This window comes from Alosa alosa, chromosome 13 (genome assembly GCF_017589495.1).
Source record: "Alosa alosa isolate M-15738 ecotype Scorff River chromosome 13, AALO_Geno_1.1, whole genome shotgun sequence".
Classification (NCBI taxonomy): domain Eukaryota; kingdom Metazoa; phylum Chordata; class Actinopteri; order Clupeiformes; family Clupeidae; genus Alosa; species Alosa alosa.
In genome coordinates this window covers 6,280,577-6,286,694 of record NC_063201.1, presented here as the reverse complement: position 1 = coordinate 6,286,694, position 6,118 = coordinate 6,280,577, and the positions used below count along the sequence as shown (strand labels likewise).

At 46.2% G+C, this 6,118-nt stretch overlaps 1 pseudogene; it reads left to right on the top strand.

The window, feature by feature from the left end:
* The first annotated feature begins 2,607 nt into the window (after positions 1-2,607).
* LOC125305534 lies at positions 2,608-5,335 on the top strand (annotated as a pseudogene).
* Positions 5,336-6,118: the final 783 nt, after the last annotated feature.

The window sequence follows — 6,118 nt, the reverse complement described above, 5'->3', positions numbered from 1 at the left end:
CACCAGTTGTGGTCAGCAGATGGATTGATCCTATGGCTTCCCCCAACCAACTTTGACAAGATTTGGGAAAGATTCTTGAAAGATTGTAGTATTTTCAGTAAAGTTTGAATAGGGGGCATAGCTAAAAGACTCCAATTTTTCAAAAATCTTTCTTAAATCTTGTCAAAGTTGTTTGGTATAACGAGGTCGGCCCATTAGTCTACAAATCTTTGACTAGTTGAGGAAGGATAACGTTTAAAACGGTGAAAAAGAAAGTTTGCCATATAAAAAAAGCCTATTTCACTCATTAATTGTTCATGTTAATATACTATATGATAGCCTACCGTTTGTGAGCAGCAGGCTCATCACCGTTTTTAAAAAATAAAAAAGCATAGGCATCATAGTATCAACATTTAGCTTTCCAAAAACGGGAGATTTTTTTTCGGGGGGGGGTCAGTGTTTATACCGGATCTGTGTTTGCATATTTAATACGTTTCATACACGTGTTTCAACACTGCATTTCGGTCGTTGCTTTTACCTTACCATTACCTTACGTATGCCAGTTATGTATCCACCACCTACTTCCAAAGCTGCTTGCTGTCAGATTTGGTTCCGAGGGCACAAGTTCAGTGTATCAACAACACTCAATAACAGTTTATGTGATGTGTTAATCAATTAACTCAGTTAATCAGTTAAACAATTTCACAACAGCTAGTTCTGGAGTAGGCCATTCAACTAGCCCGCTTGCTTACGACGAGACTCAGGCTGCGCAGTCGGCACCCGCTTCCTTAGTTGGGTTTTGGGTTGCCAGGTTTTAGCCTATGACAAAACTGTTGAAATTGAAACTAAGTGATCGTGTATGTGTAGGGTGTATTTCATACACAATCTGGCAACCTGAATGGATCAATGATTTTAAAATGAAGTTTGATGGCCATGCAAATTATGGGAGTTTTCCGGGACAAATAATAAAACGGGAGGGTGCTGGGAGATGACCTTGAAATACGGGAGAAACCCGGTAAAAACGGGAGTGTTGACAGGTATGAATAGGCATACATTTTAAGAAATGTGCATTCTGGTGTAGGCCTACCAAGCCCTCCATCTGCCAGTAGCTTACAATACGCTGAGATCTCTGAAGTCTGTTCAGCAGCATGGAAATCCTACAAGGTTTGGAACAAATATTGTGACATATGGTCACATAAGAAATCTATTTGCTACCTAGTAGGGGTGTGAATGTCAGTGCAATTTTGCTTTCTCTAAAGTCCAAACGCTCACCTCAACCTTCATTACATCACAGTCAGAGTCCAAAAGCATCATGCTGACTTTCAGTGGTCATTAGAGATCCCTTGGGCATAACGTCTTACACACACATACACACACAGCCTACACACTCACAGTGTGTGGGGCAGTAACTCTGACGCCAAGTTGAAGCTTTCTCCACATGTGATGTTTAAAAGCACTGTTAAGAGGAATCAGTATGGGTGATGTTCAGCATTTAATAGCCCCCCTCAGGCTGTTCTGACACATTGGGGGCTATAGCCAAATCTCAATTGAGATTGAGAGTGGATCTGGAAAGGCTTCATTGACTTACGACTTCCAGGGGTAACCAGTAGTGAAATTAAACTTAAATTGGTGAATTAAACAGTTGATGCAGTTGGTTACTCAAGTCCAAAATAAATACACGGCCATATCTGTTTAACCAGAGACTTACTAATGAGGAGACACGGCACTCAAAAAATCCTCCATAGAAATGCATAGGGTTAGTTTGTAACACCAGTATGGCCGTTGTCAACACATATCCCACCCCTTCCTCGGCAAAACGTCAACATGTGTATACATTGAGCCAATCATGTGGTGTGATGTGACTACATTGAGCCAATCATGTGTTGTGAACTCGCCTAAAAGGACTTTGGTTTAACCCAGTCGCCATCAGCACAGCCATTGGTTGAGTTGAATGCATTGCTCTATCTGTCATAATAAAAAAGCTTGGAGGACAAGTGATTGTGATTAGTGCCTGGGTTTTTTCAACATTGGAAATGGGTGTCAATAGTCAATAACTTGAATTTCCCCTTGGGGATCATCTATCTATCTATCTATCTATCTATCTAGCCTCCTTACCAGGGGTGCGTTTCCCAAAACCATAGTTACTAACTAAGTTAGCAACTTTGTTGGTTGCAGTGCAATTTCTCATTGCCAAACAACAATAGTTGCTAACAGATTAGCAACTATGGTTTTGGGAAACGCGCCCCAGGCTGGTATGCAGAGCAAATAAATTCAAATTTGCTAACAGGTTCGTATGGGTTCTCTCGGGCTGTGTGAAAATGAATTGTGTTTCTCCCTTCCCATTCCTCCAAGCCATGTTTCTATCATCTAACGGTACTCCTATATTATACCTGCCTGAAGCAGATTATTGGGTGTCAAGGGTGTCAAAATCACACTTCACCTCTCATGAAGCGGCAGCATAAGCGGCAGCCCTTGTTTCAGCCAGCCTCGTTTAAGACAGACACGGTCAAGACAAGCAAGTTTACCTGTGCAAGTTCACCGAGCACAGGCACCGACAAAGGCAAAATGTGCCGTTCCTCCATATCTGTTATCACCGGCCATTGCAGAAAACGGCATCATGCCAAAAGGGGCAGAAATGTCAAAAGGGGCAGAAATCCCCTTAACCTCCAGGAACTTAAACGGTCCTCACCAACAGAAACCTCCTTCTCCATGGGCTTGTGGAACTGTCAATCCGCAGTCAACAAAACCGACTTCATAGCTGGCTATGCCAACCACCTTTCATTGGAACTCCTTGCTCTCACTGAGACTTGGATCAAACCAGAGAACACTGCCACCCCGGCTGCACTCTCCACTAACCTTACACTATCCCACACCCCTCGCCTATCTGGACGAGGGAGGCGGACGGGCCTGCTGATCTCCAACAAATGGAAATTCACCCCGCTACTGCCTTCAAACAAATATGTCTCATTCGAATTCCATGCCATCACAGTGATCGCGCCCCAGCAAAACTCCCACGTGCTGGTCATCTACCGCCCCTCCAGGCCAACTAGGCGACTTTATTGACGAACTTGACACTCTGCTATCCTCCATCCCTGAGCATGACTGTCCGCTTCTTGTTCTCGGTGATATGAACATCCACTTAGATGCCCCAGGCTCAGCGGACTTTTTGGCCCTGGTCAACTCCTTTGACCTCGAACTGGTTCAAAGCCCACCGACTCACAAAGCTGGCAAAGAGCTTGACTTGATCTTCACTCGGAACTGCAGCACAGACACCCTCATGGTGACGCCTCTCCATCTTTCTGACCACTTCTTCATCCAGTTCAACGCCAGCCTGTCAGAACAGCCTCCGGCTCCTCAGCCGATGGTCACATTCCGCCGCAACATCCGAACCTGTCTCCAACGCACTTCTCCTCTGTGGTTGCCTCCGGTCTACCTCCACTCAACACCTTCTCCTCTCTGAGGTTAATGAAGCCACCGACTTCGCTCTGCTCCACACTGACCTCGTGTCTAGACGAGCTGTGCCCTCTTACCACAAGGCCAGCTCGATCCAAACATTCTCATCCATGGCTAAATGATACCCTCCGATCAGAGCGCACCAAACTCAGAGCCGCTGGAGAGGAAATGGCACAAATCCAAACTAGCTGACGACCTCAAAACTACCAGACACTCCTGACCTCCTTCTCAGCCAGCATCACTGCTGCTAAGACTGCTTTCTACCATGACAAAATCAACAGCGCTACAGACACTCGAAAACTTTTCTCAACCTTCAAATCGCTACTCAACCCTCAGCTGCCTCCTCCTCCATCCAGCCTTACTGCAGATACCCTCGCCTCATTTTTTACAAACAAAGTGGCGGCAATCAGCAGTCAATTCTCTACATGCCCACTCAACGCATCTGACTCAGATACCGCACTCCTACAACCTCTAGGGACTGCTGGAACATCTTTTTCAGCATTCACGCCTCTCTCCGAGAGTGAAGTGTCCAGACTCCTGACATGCAGCCGTCCTACCACATGCTCGCTGGACCCTATACCTACGAGCCTACTTCAGTCCATCAGCCCGACCATCGCTCCAGCTATCACACATGTGATCAATGCCTCGCTAACCTCTGGCACATTTCCAACAGCGTTCAAAATGGCCCGGGTAACACCGTTACTTAAGAAAGCTTCTCTCAACCCTGCTCAAAGTCGAGAACTACCGCCCTGTCTCACTACTGCCTTTCCTATCCAAAGGCATTGAACGAGCAGTCTCCAAACAGGTCTCTGACTTCCTTTCACAGAACAACCTTCTGGATCCAAATCAGTCTGGGTTCAAAAGCGGCCACTCTACCGAAACGGCTCTGCTGTCTGTAACAGAAGCCTTAAAAGAAGCCAGGGCGACCGCTCGGTCATCAGTACTCATTCTGCTTGACTTATCGGCTGCCTTTGACACGGTTAATCACCGGATCCTTCTCTCTATACTCGCTGACATGGGAATCTCCGGTTCTGCTCTCTCCTGGTTTGAATCCTACCTCACAGGACGCTTTCGTTTAACATTATCATGGCTTGGTCAGCTATCCGCACCTCACCATCTCACCACAGGGGTCCCCAGGGCTCAGTGCTGGGCCCCCTCCTCTTTGCTATCTACACCACCTCCTTGGGACAGATTATCCGTTCGCATGGCTTCTCATACCACTGCTATGCAGGCGACACACAGCTCTATCTGTCCTTTCCACCTGGCGACCCCCTGGTTTCAGCACGGATCTCGGATTGCCTTTCAGACATAGCTACATGGATGAAGGCACACCACCTCCAGCTGAACCTCTCAAAGACTGAACTGCTGGTCATCCCAGCTAAACCTACCATACACCCGACATCAACATCAAATTTGACTCCCTGTCTGTTTTACCCGACCAGGACTGCAAGAAATCTAGGAGTTGTTCTTGACAACCAACTAAACTTCTCAGATCATGTTGCCTCAGTCGCCCGGTCATGCCGTTTAGCACTCTACAACATACGGAAAATCAGGACTTACTTGACTCAAGATGCTACCCAACTTCTGGTTCAGGCAATAGTCATCTCACGACTTCGACTACTGCAATGCCCTCCTGACAGGTCTCCCAGCCTGCGCGCAGTGAAACCACTTCAGATGATCCAGAACGCGGCGGCGCCTGGTCTACAACCAACCCAAAAGGGCACATGTTACCCGCTGCTCATCCAGCTACACTGGCTACCTATGGCGGCCCGCATCAAATTCAAGTCTCTAACGCTTGCCTACAAAGTAGTCTCCGGTTCTGCTCCCACCTACTTGAATGCCCTCTTACAGACTTACACTACCTCCAGACCGCTGCGGCTCCTCTGACGAACGACGTCTAGCTCTACCACCCGGTACGCTCAAGCCAATCCAAACTTTTCTCATCTGTTGTTCCTCGTTGGTGGAACACACTTCCAGTTCCTACAAGGGCAGGGACATCCTTTTCCACTTTCAAAAAACTCCTGAAGACCCAGCTCTTTAGAGAACATCTACTCTCATAGCAACACTTACAACAAGTCTTACTGATCCTAGCACTCACCAGCCGTTTTAAACTGACAAGTAACTGTTAAAAACAGCACTCACCGACGCACTTATTCTTACTGTACTCTAATGTTCTTTTAAACTGTCCTAAAATTGTGAGAATTGTTCTAAAACTTACTGTTTACCATGTTGTTAGTCGCTTTGGTTAAAAAGCGTCAGCCAAATGTAATGTAATGTAATGTAATGTAATGAGTTCAGCATGTCTAGAATGTTCCATCCCAACAAACACAATGCAATACCTCAACCAGACTGTAGAGGCCACTGCCTCTTGCTAACTTGCTCGTAGAGGGAAGAACTTGCACCGCTTTCTCAGGCCTAGCTGTAAAGAACAGGTTGGGAACAAAATGTAAATAAGGTATTATATGATCCAACGATTTAGTGACTTAGTCTAAACAGAAAACAGCTTGTCAGCAGAAACATTGTAGAAAAAACATATACACTTGACGTCCTTGAGTCAAGACTGATGTGCGTCATGTCACAGCTGAATGGTCATTTCACATTGACCCTAGAAACAAAATGTCACAGGGATCAGAGCATCCATTTCCCTGTAAAGCCCTGCTATGTGTTAATTATGTATGCAATGCTA